General features: G+C 40.7%; 1 protein-coding gene across 5 annotated transcripts in view; it reads left to right on the top strand.

Annotated features, from left to right (window-relative positions):
- NTM (neurotrimin) overlaps window positions 1-19429 on the top strand; it is a 768470-nt gene that overhangs the window by 610314 nt on the left and 138727 nt on the right. The window lies entirely within an intron of this gene.

The following is a 19429-nucleotide window of genomic DNA, read 5'->3' on the forward strand; positions in this document are numbered from 1 at the left end:
TATTCTCCAAGCAAGCATGATGATAACCCCACTGAGAAACATTTATTGCTGCATTCAAATTTGCTCAGGGTCGCTTGCTTGTTTTTTTTTTTTTTCTTCTTCTTCTTCTTCCCCTCCAAAGAATAATTAGGACTTCCTTCAAAGTTCAATTCTGGAGCAGCTTTCATCCTAACCTTTTCAAACGTTGCATCTCAGGTAAACATAATCCCCTCCGTGGTAACAAAGGCGAGCTTGATTTAACCTATGTTTTCAAATATTTGGAAGTCGGGAGGGAAGAGGAAGAGACATAATCAACATTGACTAGGGAGGAGCTCAAGTGTTGGATACACAGGATAAATATTATCATTCCTAATGGGACCTGCCCATGAAGATAGTATAGGGCAGGAAATCAGACAGGAGGGACCTGAAAGAATGAGTGTGCCTGGCACTCAGCCACATGTTAACCTGATTTTGGTGTTGCATCTCAGCTCCCTGCATCCCTTTGCTCTTCTGATGCCAGAGATTGCTATGCAAACCCTGCTGATTTCTGTAATGAATCCCTTGTTTGCTCACTTGATGCTGGTGTTCCCCCTGGTACACATAAGCCAGTGAGTTTCAACTGCAGGTGTGATAAGAGATAGTGGAGCAACGTGGACACAGCTCCCTAAACAGGTCTCTCTTAGAATATTCATATGAGCGTAATGTGAGGAACTTTTTTTTTCCTGCTATCCCCCAAAGAATCCCAGAGATATAAATCTAAAATAAGTGGATTAAAAAGGGAACTCAGCCAGGCAGCAGGACCCCTGAAGAGATGACTAAATGTATATGGAACCCAAAGCAGCAGAGTTCAGTTTTTAATCAATTCTGTAGCAAGCTAAGATTGTTGCTAGTCGTTTGGGGTAGACAAGCAAAGAAAGTTCTTTTAGGGACCAGATAATTTCATTTTATCCAGTTTCTACAAATGAAGGAATATTCTGTTATCATATTGGAGCATCTTTTATTTTTCTTTTGTTTTTTCTCTTTCTTTTAGTCTACCGTATTTCCCCCAAAATAAGATTCTATCTTGTTTTGTTTTGTTTTTTTGCCACCCAAAAAGGCACCAGGTCTTATTTTGGGGGGATGTCATCCACTGTCTAACCTCACTTGTGTGCATCACACCCGGCCTCCTTTTCACTGTCAGAGGCCTTCAGGAACTTCTTCTACTGCAGTCAGCAAGACTTTCCTAAAGGCCTCTGCAGTTGATAACAGAGCTCCAGATCAATCCGAAGCTTTGTTATCAGCTCCAGAGCCCTTCAGGAAAGCCTTGCCAGCCTTGCTGGCTGCAGAAGAAATGGGCCAGCAAGGCAGGTATTGGGGTATGCAAGATCTGGCTACAACTGTCCAAAGGTAAGTAGTAGGGCAGCTCCACCCCCCATCCCCACCCTACCTTAATTTTTACCCATATACTGTGGAGTGGGAATCTTAATTAGAGCTTATTTGGGGGGTAGGGCTTATATTGGGTGCACATGTAAAAATCAAGCTAGGACTTACTTTCAGGGTAGATCATATTTTCGGGGAAATGGTATTGTGGCAATGAAGTTAGGTATCAATGAGAAAAAGTCTTTTTCAGCAGAGGACAGATTCTGATGAACACTTGCTAGACTCTCTGGTTGGACAAGTTGGCCATTACCCATTCTAAATCTGGCACTCACTGCATCCCATCAACTCACCATGGAATTCTTCTCCTGGTCTTCAGTGGTGCAGAGGAGTCACTTTAAGACAACTTGTCTTCTGGGGTCTTTAGTGCTCTTTGAGCTTGGATGCTTTCTTGCAGATGTTTCATTAACAAAATAGGTAACATTATCAGGAGGAGGAGGAGGAGAAGGAGAAGGAGAAGGAGAAGGAGAAGACGACTGTGGAATCTTTTGTGCTCTCTGAACTTGATTGTTTTCTTGTGGACATTTCATTACCCTACTAGGTAACATTATCAGTGCTAGAAGGCAGCGGAGGGTTCGGTTTATATAGAAGTGGCTTGCCCTGTCAGTGTTGGTGAGAATAACTTTGGCAGTTCCTGGAACAATAAGCTGTTGTTGACTCTCTCCTCTTTAAAAAAAAAAAAAAAATATGTGTGAGCTGACCAGAGTCATTTTGATTGCAGAGAAGTATGTTTAATAAATAAACGTGGATTCCCTTCCCTCTCAAAATACTAACCTAGGCAAGTTTGGCAAGGAAAGGATGCAAATGGTTTTGCACACATTTCTTCTGAAGGTTGGTGGTTTTTTTCCCTCCTTTTTTAAAAAAAATAATAATAATAATCATCTGTGTTCCTTCTCTTGTGTCAACTGCTCTGCCACCTCGCACCGCGTACGCTGAATGGCACGGCTACATTTTGTTCTCTTTTCTTCGGCATTCAACTCCACAGCTCTGCAATTACGTGCTCAACCTGACCCCCCACGTTTTGTGCCATCCTGGCTCTCTGAAAACCCATTTGAGACTTAAAAAAAACCTATATTAAAAAATAAAAATAAAACTACCCACTCAGTTATGAAGATTTCCCATTATGTATTTAAGCTGAGTGCCTCACATCTGATCAGAGCGGTTGAATGTGGCCCTGCCTCAGCTTTGCGCCTAGTTAAATGGGGTCTCTTGTCATTGCCCCACCGCCGCCGCCTCCCCGGTCTCTGCGGTTACTGAAAGAGATGCAATGACTTTATTTGCAGGCCATTAGTGTCAACTGCACAAAACAGACGTGGAATTTATTTAGGGGAATGGCTCATAATTGAGAGTTCAGCACTCGGCTGAAACGTTGACAACTGAGAAAGTAATGGGGAAAGGGGGTTGAGCTGTTGTCTCTGAGAGGAAGAAGGGAACGCAGGCATTTATCGGCACTGGCCTTAAAACATTATGGGTTAAACGGGTGCACACTGCGTAAAAGCCACAGAGTATAATGATACCTTAAATTAGTGCTTGATTTCAGGGTGAAAGGGTTGGTTTCCATCTAGGGAGACTCAGGTCGAAGTCCCCAAAGGACCAGTGAGTCCATTGGAGGACTTCGGGTCAATCAAAAGTCAGTAGTGTGGTAGTACCTGTACAGATTGACTAACAAGGCACGTACTTTTGGGAGCTCCAGCTGACTTTGTGCTATGCAAGGAGTAGAGCAAACTAAACCATAGCAATAGACTTATAGACCGCTTCACAACGCTTTACAGCTCTCTCTAAGTGGTTTACAGAATAAGCATATTGCCCTCCCAACAATCTGGGTCTTCGTTTTATTGACCTCGGATGAATCGAGGTCAACCTTGAGCCAGTGAGAATTGAACTGCTGGCAGCTGGCAGAATAGTCTGCAATACTGCACTCTAACCCCCACAGCTCTTGAGCATATGTCTTTGACTAGCATGTGAAATGAGGCTACCAAAGTCCTAATTATGGGCTGTTGTAGCTCTCTTTCTACAATGTCTTCAGGAAATTGCCGCCTCTCTCGGCCCAGTTTACCTTCCAAGGTTGTTGTAGAGATAAAATACCGATTGCATATTTATCACTTTGTGCTTTCGAGAGAAAGGATAGAATATAAATACACTGAACTTTCCAGATGGAAAAAAAAATGAGATGCATGGTGTATTATTGCCAGGCGATAGCTTAGCCTTCTATCATCCTGTTGTTAAGCCAACGCACAATATTGAAACTATTTTATTATAAAGTATCATAACAGATTCTTGAAACCTGACAGTATGTCTCTGTACCTTCTTGTACCTAAGACGATCAAGGTAGAATCATCTTGAGTTCTCTCTCTCTCTCTCTCTCTCTCTCTCTCTCACACACACACACACACACACACACACACACACACAAACCTCTTCTCTTTTTTTTTTTTCATCTTTTGCATTTATTTATCAAACCCATCACAGAAGGCAACTCTGAGCAACATACCCCTATGCAGGTAATTTCATTTTCTTGCCGGGAAGCTCAAGGTTTTGGCTGGTTCCTGAGGGTCAGCCGCACTTCTCAGAGACATCAGCTTGAGGCCAGCTTCTGCCAAAACAAAACTGACAGTAGCCTTTACAGATTCATCTGGATTTCGTGTCTCCATGACAAGGACAAAATATAGAGGTGTGCTGAGATACCCAGCAAAGTCAGAGAGAAAAGAAGGAAATGAAGTGAAAATACTATGAATTTGGGAGGTATGATGGTTCTGGGGTTAAGGACGCTGAGCTTGTCCATTGGCAGTTAGGATTCAAGACCCAAGCACCAAGTGATGGGGTGAATTCCCATCCTTATCCCAGCTCTTGCCTGCCTAGCAGTTCAAAAGCATGCAAATGCAAGTAGATAAATAGGTACCACTTTGGTGGGAAGGTAACAGTGTTCCCTGCACCTTGATGTAGAGCAGGGGTCTTCAAACTTGGCAAGTTTAAGACTTGTGGACTTCAACTCCCAGAATTCATCCTCCAGTCATGTTAGCTCAGGAATTCTGGGAGTTGAAGTCCACAAGTCTTAAACTTGCCAAATTTGAAGACCCTTGATATAGAATCATGTTGGCCACATGACTACAGAAATCGTCTTCATACAACGCTGTCCTCCCTCAGCCAAAGAAACAGAGATGAGCGCTCTTTGATTCGGACACGGCTGACAGGAAAACCTTACTATAAGTTTGCTAAAGGGATGTGTGAAAGACTAAGTTAGACCCCTTCCCTTCCTTGATATATTGTTATTCCCTCTCCCCTCTTTTAAATCCACAAGGGGGTATAGCTTTCCAAGATGTGCTTATTGCAAGATAACAGTAGCACCATCAAGGCAAGGATTTGTCAGTCAGGCTGCTGGGACTCCTAGGCTCTGCTCCAAAATATTGCCGACTATTTTTTTTTAAAAAAAATCTGGAAATCAATTTTCTCGAATCCAGCATCACGAAAGATTAGGACACATATATATGAAGCCCATCTTTGCAGCACAGAAGCCCACAGTTGCACATTTAATGTTTGCTGTTATTTTCTGTCAGCGTAATGGTAATCCACATTCCCAGCACAAAGGCAATAATGGAGAAATTTGATACTTGACAAGTTATCTGTCACATGCATTCAGGAGAGAAGCGTATGAGATACTACGTTCAGTCCCAGGTTTTTAGTTTTTGTGTTAGATTGGAACATGATGTGCCAAAATCTATTGCCTGTGTGTATATAATCACATTTATGGATTTATAAAATGTAAGAGTCACCTTTTGGTCCATTTCTATTTTTTTTTTTTTTAAAGCAGTGTGCTTCTAGATAGTTAGCAAGGCGATAAGAAGGATTTGTTCTGGTTATTCTAGAGATGTTCCTGCCAGCTGTCAGCTGCTGAACCCTTAGAAAAAGGGTGTTTTTTTTTTTTCTCAGAGACATTTGAAAGTGACACGACATCATCAGGCAGCATTATTGTTCCCAAAAGGACTCATGAAAAATGCTGTCCTTTGTTCTCTGATTAGAAAGTAACAGTGGTGACAAAAAGAACAAAGAAATTAGACCTATTTTCCCCTTTTTTCTTCCCTTGCCTTGTCCTCTGTGCCCTGGCTAAGAACTTAGCTTATCCTTATGTGCAGCCCAGAAAGAAACTTTTTTCCCCACAATAAAAATGCAAATTCCTAGATATTTGTTTATATCCCTGTCAGTAATTACTAGGTTCACACCATATGATCAAGAGTCATTCAGACACATCTTAGAACAGGGGTCTTCGCACTTGACAGCTTTAAGACTGGTGGACTTCAACTCCCAGAATTCCTCCTCCAGTCATGTTAGCTCAGGAATTCTGGGAGTTGAAGTCCACGAGTCTTAAAGCTGTCAAGTTTGAAGACCCTTGCTTTAGAACAAGGGTCTCCAAGGTTGGCAGCTTTAAGACTTGTGGACTTTTAACTCCCAGAATTCTGGCTGGCTGAGGAATTCTGAGAATTGAAGTCCACAAGTCTTACTCACATCACAAATGATACCATTTGACAGCATTTTGGTGTGGCACCAATTATAGAGAAGATGACAGAAAGCCGGCTCCACTGGTATGGACATATCCAGAGAGCAGCACCTTCCATCATTGCCAAGATGGCCTACCAACTAGAAGCCTATGGCCAGCAACCTCGTGGGCATATCAAACAGAGATGGCAAAACACTATCCACAAAGATATGCAAGCCCTTGTCCTAGAGACTCATCTGTGGGAATATGAGGAGGAGGAGAGGAGGAAAAGGAGAAGGAAAAGGAGGAGGAAAGGAGGAAGGAAAGGAGGAGGAGGAGGAGGGAGGAGGAGGAGGAGGAGGAGGAGGAGGAGGAGGAGGAGGAGGAGGAGGAGGAGGAGGAGGAGGAGGAAGGAAGGAAGGAAGGAAGGAAGGAAGGAAGGAAGGAAGGAAAAGGAAGGAAGGAAAGAAAGAAAGAAAGAAAGAAAGAAAGAAAGAAAGAAAGAAAGAAAGAAAGAAAGAAAGAAAGAAAGAAAGAAAGAAAGAAAGAAAGAAAGAAAGAAAGAAAGAAAGAAAATCCACAAGTCTTAAATATTGCCATGTTTGGAGACCCCTGACTTAGAAAAAAATTAAATGCATGCAACCGGGTCAACTAAGAACCAAATAGCTACTCGTGGTGCACTGAACTTTATTAATGTTAAACTTCCCCACTCCCCATTTTGAGCATTAGGCTTGTGCAACCATTCGGTTAGTTTATGGATCAGCGCATTGTGCAGATGCAGAACTGGAGTGAGTTCAGCCGCCAGGCAGGTGATGTAATCTGAAGTGCCCACCTTCCCACTGCACTTCAATGCTCCGATGGCTGTGCAAAAGAGGCAGAGAGTACATCTTTGTCACTGAGTGGTAGGAAGAGCACACAGATTTAACCACGAGAACTTTTCCCAAGACCAGACGGAGAGTGAAAATTTTCGGAAGATCTTCAGGGAAAGTGTAGCAATCTTGCCCAGCATTTCAAGAAACCCAGTTAGTTATACCTACTGATTTTTTATTTTTTTTTACCTTTTCCTGGATGGCGAGAAGCACAATTTAATTTAGCAATCAAAGAGACGTTTTGCTCTGCTCCTATGCCAGGCCTGATTAATAATATTCATTTCTTTTGTGTCCTGCTGGGTTGAAACAATCCACCTCTCTCAACCCGATTTCTTGGAGAAGGGGCAATTTGCATAAAAGAGAAGAATATGTTGTGTGCGGGGATATTTCTTACGGGTGGCTACGTTTTACCTTTCCCTAAGAAATATTTGATTCCACTGTCCTGTGCAGGGATAGGAAAAGAGGCTTGAGAAATTCTTTCACGGAACCTCCAAGACTGGATTAATGACTTGTGTAGGTAGTCCTTGACTTAGCAAATATTTTAAAAATATGAGGAAAAAAGTGACTTACAGTGCGAGGTCCTCGCACACGTGACTGTTGCAGTGTTGGAAGAAAGATCCATCTGGTTCAGTTCCAAGCCGGGAAAAAGGCACTGGAGGAAAAGAAAAAAAGAGGCTGGAGGCTGGTTGGAAAGAAAGTCCATTTATTGATGGAGCAGAACCACGAACCACATGTGACAGCTGACCACATGGAATTGAGAGCGGAAGGGTTTATATATCTTCTCTTGGCTTTGCACTTGAGCTTCCTGTTCCTGTGCAAGGACACGTATTCTATTGGCTGTTGTCAGATTCCTGTAGGGCCGTGTACAAATCCTAGGAGTTTGTCTGAGCTACATTTGGTTGAAGTTTGCTGGGGGTGGTGCAATTAAGATGATGCAATGGCTTGTGTTCTGAAAGGGTGTTGGGCAATTCCTATTGTGGCTGAGAGCTAACCCTACCTTTGTTCAGACCTTGCCGCAGGGAGTAATGGATTACCAAATCTCCGTTTCTAAAAGCTGACCTCAGTTTAGTATCTGCTTGGGGGCAGGGAGCTGGGGCTGTGAGTGTCTGTCTCCCTTAAGATTTTCATTTCTCTTTTAGGGGAAACATTTTATCCTGTCCTTTTTAATATTTCTCAAAACATTTCATTCTTCTAGCAGAGGGGTAGGTACAGTGGTGGAATTCAATTTTTTTTTTACTATCGGTTCTGTGGGCATGGCTTGGTGGGGGGACCAGGGAAAGGTTACTGCAAAATCCCCATTCCCTCCCCACCCCACTAACCTGCTTTCCAGTTCCTTTTTCCTGTGTAGGGCAACCAAAGAAGATCCAGCCAATCGGCCAGGACTTGGGAGGTGGAGAATAGATGGGGGCGGGGCCAGTCAGAGGTGATATTTATTGGTTCTCCAAACTACTCAAAATTTCTGCTACCGGTTCTCCAGAACTGGTCAGAACCTGCTGAATATGCCACCTCTGGGTGAGTACTAACTTTCTACAGCAGCATCCCAGTTCATGTGATTACCATTTCAGACCTTCCCAGCCTGCTTCCAACAAGCAGGCAATGGCGGAAGCCAGATCTGCTTAACAATTATGATTCACTTGGTGATTCACTTAGCAATTTCAGTGATTTGCTTAACAACCGTGAGGAAAGAAAAAAGATCATAAAATCAGAGCAACTCCTTTCACAACCGCCTTGCTTAGACACAGAAGTTCTGGCCCCCAGTCTGGCTGTAAACTGAGAGTTAACTAGGCAGAATCTTGATTTGCACCTTTTGTTTACTTGCATTCTGGAGGAAAAAGGACATTTTGTGATCAGTTTGAGTGTGGCTTTAACTTCCACTCCCGACAAAGGGACACTTGAGCAGGCTGCTTTAATGATTTTTCATGAAGAATATCTACCAGAGAATCGAACGAGACTCAGAGTTAGACAATGGTGTTGCCCATATTTGTTTTCCAAACGTAGCTTCGTTACTTGGATTGTCATTTGTTTGCACATGCCTAAATCAAGATGCTACTACTTCTTTTTTAATCTGCAATCCAAAACCTTCAGGGATTATCTTTGCCCTAAAAATCCATAGACTCTTAATTAAGCTCTGAAACAAGAATATGATTTTAAAGAGAACTGCAGGTTGACTTTTCCTGCCAGATTTCACAAGTGGTTCCTTTTTTTTTTTTTTTTTTTTGCAATGGGGAATTTCGTGAAAACAATCAACCAATGGAACAGCTTGTCCTCGGAAGTTGTGGGAGTGCCATCACTTGAGACTTTCAAGAAGAGACTGGACTGCCGTTTGTCAGAAATGGTGTAGGGTCTCCCGCTTGGGTGCGGGGTTGGACTAGATGGCCTACAAGGTCCCTTCCAACTCTGATTATCTGTTAAATCTGTTCCAAAAAGGCAAGACAGGAAGGAGATTTAACTAGGAGTCTCCAAAGCAATGACAGAATCGTTCTCATCCTTAAACTATGGAGAAATTCAAACAAACTTGTTGAGCTCTTTTAAATATACTGGTCATTATTCAAAATGATAGCAAAGACACAAATGATTATATGGAATGGAATGGAATGAAATGGAATGGAATGAAATAGAATAGAATAGAATAGAATAGAATAGAATAGAATAGAATAGAATAGAATAGAATGGAATGGAATGGAATGGAATGGAATAGAATAGAATAGAATAGAATAGAATAGAATAGAATAGAATAGAATAGAATAGAGCTGGAAGGAACCTAGTCCAGCCCCTTGCTCAAGCAGGAGAACCAATACCAACTCAGACAAGTGACTGTCCAGTCTCTTCTTAAAAACCACTAGTGATGGAGCAGCCCACGATTTCTAGTGGGAAGCTATTCCACTGGTTAATTGTCCCCACTGTTAAGAAGTTTCTCCTTAATTCCAAGTTGCTTCTCTTTTTGATTAGTTTCCAACCATTGCTTCTTGTCCTGCCCTCTGGTGCTTTGGAGAATAATGTGACCTCCCCTCTTCTTTGTGGCAGCCGCTCAAAAAACGGACTATTGCTGTCATGTCAACCCTAATTCTTCTTTTCTTGAGACTAGCCAAACCCAGTTCCTGCAGCCATTTTTCACACGTTTGTGTCTCCAAGCCTTTAATCATCTTAGCTGATCTTCTTTGTACTTTTTCCAAAGTCTCAACATCTTTTGTGCGTGTGTGTGTAGATTTCTTCACTTTCACGCCACTGCTCATTGTGAGAGCTATGGTGTTAACTTATGATGGTCGTTCCTAGACAATTTTCTGCAAAACTGAAAAAAAAGAAAGTCCTATTAATCAGTTTCATTGTCTTCCCACCTTCTTCCAAGGAATGTCATCTTCCACAGGATGGAAGCTGGGGGCATTTTTTTTCCCCTCGTTTGCCCCAGAAAAAGCCACAGTGGCAAAACCTTTTTTTTTTCCCCACTGCCTTTTTATTTTTAAACCCGCAAAGGTCACTTGTGTTCCTTTGCTTTGTTTTTCCCTTGTTACCATGGTATCACAAGCGGAACTGTTTGTTATGATGGGGCTCCCATAGTGTGCGTGTATGCGAGTGTGAAGGCATACAGATATATCAAAGGACTTCGAGTGGTTTTGAGTTTGGTGTAAGGACCAATTCTAAGCTTGTTATTGTTGCGTTGCTCCTGCAGCCGTTTGCCAAAGACACGGAGGTCTTGCAGACTGAAAAGCAAAGGAAGCGATAGATACCCTAACAATGGAGCTGTTTTGAGCTTAGCTTGTCAAGAAAAGCAAAGAACAATCATCTCATGTCCTAAAGCAGAAAGGTTGAAAGAAATGGACTCAATATGGAAGGGGAAATACACACACACACCCACCCACCCACACACACACACACAAACCACTTAGTGTATCTTTTTGATGGATCTCTCCTGGAAAAAGTCCAGCGCTGATCACTCAGACTGTGTTTCTTGGTGGTCATGATATGAAGCAGAGGGAAGGTTCTGTTTATGGGCTCCAAGTACTTAGTACTCCCTGGTATTTTTTTTATTACAGATGAACAGAGTTGGAAGGGACCTTGTAGGTCATCTAGTCCAACCCCCCACCCCCAGCCAAACAGACCAGTGGTGTGATTCAAAATTTTTTACAACCGGTTCTGTGCCTTGGTGGGCGTGGCTTGCTGGGCATGGGCGAGCACTAACTTGCTTTCCAGCTCTGTTCTCCTGTGCAGGGCAACCAAAGAAGACCCAGCCAATCAGCTGGGACTTGGGGGGGAGAGAAAAGATGGGGGTAGGGCCAACTAGAGGTAGTATTTGCTGGTTCTCCGAACTACTCAAAATTTCCATTACCAGTTCTCCAGAACTGGTCAGAACCCGCTGAACACCACCTCTGAAGCAGACCATACACCATTTTTGACAGATGGCAGTCCAGTCTCTTCTTGAAAGCGTCTTAATATAATCAAAAGAGTATATTGGATCTAGTCTAGTGGTTAAGGCACCAAACTAGAAATTGGGAGGCCGTGGTCTTGCCTTGGCCTCAAAGCCACTGGGGGACTTTGGGCCAATCATCAAGAGACTGAGACTTCTAATCCTACCTTAGCTATTAAAGCCAGTTGGTGACTTTGGGCCAATTTGTTAAGTGAGTCTTGCCCTGTTTTATGACCTTTCTTGCCACCATCGTTAAGGGAATCCCTGCAGTTATTAATAGTAACACAGTTGTGAAGTGAACCTGGCTTCCTCATTGACTTTGCTTTGTCAGAGGGCGACAAAAGGGATGATGTGATCCCTGGGACATTGCGAAATATGAGTCAGTTGCCAAGTTGCTGAATTTTGATGACGTGACCATGGAGGGGATGCTGCAGCAGTCATAAGTGTGAAAAACAGTCATAAATTGTTATTTTTTTCAGTTGTAAGTTCAAATGATCACTAAATAAATTGTAAGTTCAGGACTATCTGGATAGCTAGCGAGGGAGAGAGAAGATGGAAGTGATAGATGATTTATTTATTTTATTTATTTATTTGTCAAGCATGTATTTTTTATTCATATGATAGATAGATAGATAGATAGATAGATAGATAGATAGATAGATAGATAGATAGATAGATAGATGATAGAAATAGAGAGGGGTATGTGTGTAAGAGAGAGATGAGAGAAGATTGATAGATAGATAGATAGATAGATAGATAGATAGATAGATAGATAGATGATAGATAGATAGATGATAGAAAGAGAAAGAGAGAGACAGAAAGAAATGATAGAAATAGAGGTGTGTGTGAGAAAGAGAGAGGAGAGGGGGAGAGAGATTATAGAAAGAGAGCTACAGAGAGGTGTGTGTGTGAAAGATAGATGATAGATACTAGAAAGAGAGAAGAGAGAGAGATGATAGAAATAGAGAGAGGGAGGGAGGGATGTGTGTATGTGTGAAAGAGAGTTGATAGATACTAGAAAGAGAGAGAAGAGAGAGAGATGATAGAGAGGTAGAGATGTGTGTGTGTGTGTGTGTGTGTGTGTGAGAGAGAGAGAGAGAGAGAGAGAGATGTTTGTGTGTGTGAGAGAGATTGTATAGTGTGCTCCCTACCAAATAGCTGCCCTAAACAAGCCCCCATTGAAAGGAACGCGTCATGCAAGCTTGAATCACAATTAAGTGATTCTGTGTAACTTCCTGAAAAGGTTGCTGCGCTCCTTTTCAATATGGAAGATGTAGACTTGGTTCACTGGCTTTTGCAATCTGACTTGCAGACCATTAACTCTACTGTATTAGGTGACATCTATCTAATATTCCATTATCCATCCGTGTATTACTCCAAAATCAGTTTACATTTCCATCATAAACCCCTATCCCTAAAAGTAATTTAAATATTGTGAAGAAAATCTCCTTCTTAGGCTCCCAAATGTTACCTCCTACTATTGGTCTTTTCACATAGCCTCTCTATTGAGTTACGCTGTTAAATATGAAGCATGTTTTAAACTTTAAAAATATATGAAATAAATATATATTTGCTAGGAGATTTTTGCTCTTCAAATGAGGCTTTTCAACCTTCCTGCGTTCAAGATCTTGAATGGTGTTCAAGATTTGAATTCAAGGCCATGTAAAAAATCCCCCCCAAAAAATGAGTCAAATAAATGGCACTTGAAACAAGAATTACAACATGCACCAATGACATGCAAGAAAAGGAAAATGACACAGTACTATAATTTATTGATGCATATTGCTGTACGCGGCTTTCTCTTTGCATCTAGGTTGTTTACAGTGCATTAAATGTGTGAAGGGTCAAATTCTTCACATTTGCAGAAATGCCCAATGGCATCTTGTATTTGGAAGGGAAAACCATCAAGCTTTGGTGGCAGGTAGATTGAAGGGCTGGCATTGTGGGCTGTTGGGTTGTATTGATATATTATCTAAGTGAAGAAAACTACAGATACTACAATAACAGATGGTTAACAGCAGTAGTAGTGAGATTCCATTTTTTATACTGCGGTTCTGTGGGCATGGCGTGGCTTGGTGTGTGTGGCTTGGTGTGCGTGGCAGAGGAAGGATACTGCAAAATCTCCATTCTCTCCCACCCCACTAACCTGCTTTCCAGCTCCGTTCTCCTGTGCAGGGCAACCAAAGGAGACCCAGCCAATCAGCTGGGACTGGGCAGGCAGAGAATAGATGGGGGCAGGGTCAGTCAGAGGTGGTACTTGCTACTTCTCCGAACTATTCAAAATTTCCGCTACCGGTTCTCCAGAACTGGTCAGAACTTGCTGAATCCCATTTCTGATTAACAGGAGGATTTAAAGATGAGTGTAATCTTTGAGCTAACCTGTTGGCTGTGGGTTTTTTTCCCTTTCTCTTTTCTTCTGCATGTACATTATGATAGATTTTCTCATCTGGAATACTTCTTTATTATTATTATTATTTTGTCAAATAAGGATGAAAAAGCTTATAATTATCTATAGATCTGTTATGAAATGGAAGGAGGACCTACTAGGTTTTTTTCTTTAAATCTTTTCAGTACCCAGATATTTTTGATATTGTTATTTTTTCCCCCTCTTTATTTCCTTTTTCTGTTGTACAGGTAGTCCCCAGCTTACAACAATTGGTTTAGTGGCCTTTCGAAGTTACAACGGCACTGAACAAAGTGACTTTGATTGCTTTTTTAAAAAATAAAGTTTTATTGAGTTTTAACAAAACAAATAAAACACCTTATTTGAGTACAGCATCATTCCGGGTTATCAACGTTTCCATACAGACACAATTTCATACGCATATTCTTCTTATGTATTCAACTTCATATCTTATTACTCTTTTTTCAACTTCTCACTATTTCTCCCTTTACTTCTCTTAATTTTCTTTTATGGTTATCTCATTTTCTTCTTATTCAATTGTATTTCTTTTACCTAAATTTCTTTTATGGTTATCTCATTTTCTTCTTATTCAATTGTATTTCTTTTACCTAAATTTCTATATCTTTTTATACATTATACTTATACTTTTTATTCATTGTACTTATACTTTTGTCTGTCTTGTTTACAATTTCATATGTTCTCTCCCAACATTCTTAAGAAGTAAAATTCCCCCTATGATTTGCCAATCGAAGTGCAACACCTTTAAATCTTATTGTTATTATCATATGAAATCTCATTAAACATTGAATTTGTGCATTCTAAAATTATAAATTTCTAGTGTCTATTTTATATCATGTAGATCTCATCATTCAGACTCTGCTTGGTACTTACCCTTGAAAATGTAAAAAGAAAAATTCTAAAAACATAGCAAAAACAATATATACATATATATAAACATTAGTAAACAAAATAGTTATTCAAAATCATTCTAGTATTGGTATGAACCTTGTAAATCTTTCATGTTTCTTTTCAATATCTTTGAGAACAATTGAAATGTTTCCCTCCCTTCTTCATTATTATTTAACTGTTAATAAGCATACCATTGCATAATCATACAGTTTTATCTTATAAATTATTTACTATTAATAAGCGAAATAATTATTCAAATTAATTCTAATAACTGGTATAAAATTCCTTATAAATCTTTCACATTTCTTTTCAATATTTTATCAATCTTTAGAAACATTTGCATTGTTTCGCTCTCTTCTTTATTATTGCATTAATTATAAATAAACATACCATTACATAACAATACAGTTTTATCTCATAGATTATTTACTTATTTCATTTCTAACTCATTACAGTATTCTACTGTCCCAACACTATCTTTTGTACCTTTGCAGAATCCTCACTTTTAACTTAATTTAACCACTGTCTCTGGGTTTTCTAGCTGAGCAAATACCTTTAATCCTAGTACGTTTCCCCTTTTTTCTTTATTTCCTGTTTTTGTCCCTCATAAGTTCTTTCCCTTTCTATCTTTCTCCCCTTTTTCTTATCCCCCTTTTTATCCCCTTCTCTCTCTAATTTTCCTTTCTGTAATTTTCTTTTCTGCTTCTCCTTGCTGTTATACTTCTTTTTCAGACTATATTTCTTTTTGGCTCTTCCCTTTGATCTCAAACTTTTAACTCCTTTCCCCCCCTTTTCCCCTTATTACCACACTTTGCATTATTTGATCCTTGAAAATGGCTTCTTCTTTGTCCCGCCCTTCTTCTTGCTCTTGAAGCTTTTCCTTTTGCTTTTCATAGGTCACGATCTCCATTTCAAAAAATTCAAATACGAAACCAAAGGATCTTCCTCCCCTTTCTGCATCTCCTTTCTCTTTTTTTAAGACTCATCTTCAATTCCTCCAGGAGTGATGGCATTTTAAGCACTTTTGAACAACCACCCGATTGACTTTAAGTAAAACCAGAAAAAGAAAGAAAAAAACAATGCCTAAATCTTTTTTTAAAAAAATCACCAAATGATCCCAGACTGTTCCTTCTTGTTTCTTTCCTTTACTTTTCCTTTCCGTGCATTACTGTATCTTTTAATAAGATTTCAGTTACAATATATCCTTGGGAGTCTTTTCAAAGTTTCACTGTTAATCCTCTTTATTTTTCCAGGTGGCACTCCATTTTTCCATTATTCCAAGTCCCACCCTTTTGCCTCCACTCTTCTCCTTTTTAGGGCTTTAAAATGACCAAGAAAAAAATCTTTATTCTCCTTTTGATACTTAGATTTCAGCTTAAGGTTGCCTATTAGTGTCAAAATAGATTAATATAAATTTCTTGCCATGCCATTTGTAATTGTCAACATACAGGTAAAAAAAGGGTTTTTAACCTCTTTTTCTCTCTCCTTCGCCGCTTAAAGATCTTCTTTCAGAAGTATCCCTCTAGGTACTTTTAGATTCAGGGTACCTTGCTTAGATGTTCTCTGTTGTTTATCACGGTCTGTCCTGCTTTCCTCTTTGTCTTCCTCCTGCACAATCTTATCCAGTCAGGTTCTTCTTTGAGGTGGCCATTTCTGACCACCGCTGCAACCGCCTTCGGGGAAGGGAGTTTAGACCAGCCAAGGAGGAGAGATGCGGCTCCCCTCCACTCAGCTAGCAATCTCCCCGCTCTTCACCACCTCTACGGGGTGGCTTCAGCCCCTAATCAAAAGGATTGGGGTGCTCCAGCGGTGAGCACAGATCGAAACCCGCGCACGATCGCGGATTTCAGTCTGTCCCTGAAGAGGCCAAACTGGAAGTCCATGACTTTGATTGCTTATTGTACCCTATGATTATCATTAAGTGTTGTATCTGGTGAGTCTTGACTCTTGATGAATGTATCTTTTATTTTATGTACACTGAGAGCATTTGCACCAAGACAAATTCCTTGTGTGTCCAATAACACTTAGCCAATAAAGAATCCTCCTCCTCCTCCTCCTCCTCCTCCTCCTCCTCCTCCTCCTCCTCCTCCTCCTCCTCCTCCTCCCCATTTTTCACCCTTATGAGCATTGTACCATGCCCATGTTCACATGATTTACATCTGGACATCTGGACAACTGACTTGTATTTATGATGATTGTAGTGTCCCGGGGTCATGCAATCCCCTTTTGCGACCTTTTGATGAGCAAGTCAATGAGGAGGCCCCATTCGCTTAACAACCATGTTACTAGCTTAACAACGGCAGTGATTCACTTAACAAATGTGGCCAGATAAGTCATAAAATGGGACAAAACAATGTCTCACTTAGCAACATAACTTCTGGACAATTGTAGTTGTAAGTTGAGGACTATCTGTATGTAAGGAGAGGAGAACTTACTATTTTTTAAATTATTATTTTTCACCACCCATATATTTTTGACATGGGGAGGGTGCCTCTTTTTTTCCCTTTCTTTTATACGCACACACAAAAAAACTTTTTCTATGGTTAGTGTTAAAGGTTAGTCTATCTGTGTTTTTTTTTTTTTGGTTTTTTGTTTTTGTTTTTCTGGTTGATCCTTGTTGACAAATGAAAATAAATATGTTTTAAGAAAATAAAATAAATATTTAGTCTAACTAAACTCTTGGCGATACCCGTGTGAAGCTGAGTTGTGAAGCGTTATATTGATAGTCTAAGTAATTGGCTGGATTTAATGGTGTAGTCAATGCAATATATAGGTTAATGATTAGCGGTTGGAAACTGTCTTTGCAGCGTTCTGTGGGAGTGATTGCCACTTTTGCTTATGCATCGTTAGGGATTGTGACATACAACCCACAAGGTTCAATGAAAGTTCTCCCTGAGGTATGTGGGTGGAACTGTGAGCTCGAGCTAATTTGAGTGTATAGCATGGAAACATTTCGGTGTTTGAGGAAGTCAGAAGTAATTGAAAATAGGTGAAAGCAGCCAAAATGCTTTCTCTTCTCCCCGCTCCCCTCCTTTTTATATTTTTTATTTTATTTGTCAATTGCTTACAAGATAATAGGTATAAGTAAAAACATAGTTATGAATACATGGATACATATAAGAAAAATTAATATATATATATATAAAAAAAAATAGGACAGGGACGGTAGGCACATTGGTGCGCTTATGCGCCAACCATTCCCTTCACCCTTCCCTTAACTCCCATTCATTTTTCTACTCTCCCTGTGCCTCCCTTCCCTTCACCCTTCCCTTCCCTTCATTCTTCTACTCTCCTCTACCTTCCCCTCCCCCTTCCCTTCCCCTTCCCTTTCCTTCCCTTCATTCTTCTACTCTACTTTACCCTACTCTACCCTCCCCACCCTCCCTTCACCCTTCTCTTCCTACCCTACCCTTCCCTTCCATTTATTCTTCTGCTCTGCTCTGCTCTGCTCTGCTCTACTCTACTCTACTCTACTCTACTCTACTCTACTCTACTCTATTCTCCCCTTCCCTTCCCTTCCCTCCCATCCCATCTCTTCTCTTCCCTTCCTATCCTTCCCTTCCTTTCCATTCATTCTTCTACTCCACTCTACTCTACTCTCCCCTCCTCTCCCCTCCACTGGCCTCCTCTCCCTTCCCTTCACCCTTCCTTTCTTTCCCTTCCCTTCAGTTCATTCTTCTTCTCTACGTTACTCTACTCTATTCTATTCTTATTTTTTTTAATTTTTCTATATGGCCTAATCCTCATATCTCTTTGATAAAACAGTTGGGAAGGATCCTGCAAAAATCATCCTGTTAGACCCTCCTCCCCATCAGGCACTTGTGTCATATTCAACTTGGCAATATGACCAATTATAAAACAATCAACAGACAGCCAATTCCATGATGTATTTCATTCCATTTTATTTTGCTTTGATTTATGGAGCCATACATGTCAACGTGTGACTCTGGGTGTTGTACATCATGACAAGTAAAAATAATTATGGACAATTAGAACAGTACAAAATATGACACCAAATAAAGCTGTTACTATGGACGTTAATGTAACCTAGAAACCAGAGCCCTAAATATATTCAGGGCCTCAGACCTAGACATCCAATCAAGTCCTTATAGCCTTATGAAAGGGCAGCAGGTAGTTCTGGACTTATAACACTTAGTGACTATTGAAAGTTACAATAGGCACTGAACAAAGTGACTTATGACCATTTTTCACATTTACAACCATTGCAACATCCCCGTAGTCATGTGAGCAAAATTAAAATACTGACTTTTATTTATGACGGTTCACATGATCCTCTTTTTTGACAAGCGAAGTCAATGGGGAAAGCAGATATGCTTAACAACCGGGTGACTAACTTTGCAACTACAATGATTCTATGAACAAGTGTGACTAGAAAGGTCATAAAGTGTGTGTGGAGAGAAACTCATTTAACCACTGCCTCTCTTGGTTGTATCTAGAATGCAGCCATTAGGTAAAGGTGAAGGTTCCTCTCGCACATACGTGCTAGTCATTTCCGGCTCTAGGGGGTGGTGCTCATCTCCATTTAGAAAGCCGAGAAGAGGCAGCACTGTCCGAAGACGTCTCCATGGTCATGTGGCCAGCATGACTAAATGCCAAAGGCTCACGGAACACTGTTCCCTTCCCACCAGAGTGGTCCCTATTTTTCTACTTGCATTTTTACATGCTTTTGAACTGCTAGGTTGGCAGAAGCTGAGACAAGGAACGGGAGCTCACTCCGTTACACAGCGCTAGAGATTCGAACCGCCAAACTGCTGACCTTTCTATTCAACCAGCTCGGGGTCTTAGCCACTGAGCCACCACATCCCTTAGAATGTAGCTATTACATCCAAGTAAAATGCTGGTCTGTTCTCTTTGGGATAACCGCTGCTCACTTCAGAATGAAGAAGGAAGAGAAAAGAGGATGGAGAGTTTAGGAATTAGTCTATGTTTAGAAAACTCCTTTGCAGATTATAATCCCT

Source organism: Pseudonaja textilis, chromosome 9 (assembly GCF_049901715.1).
Source record: "Pseudonaja textilis isolate UNSWEBS1 chromosome 9, rPseTex1.2, whole genome shotgun sequence".
Lineage (NCBI taxonomy): Eukaryota > Metazoa > Chordata > Lepidosauria > Squamata > Elapidae > Pseudonaja > Pseudonaja textilis.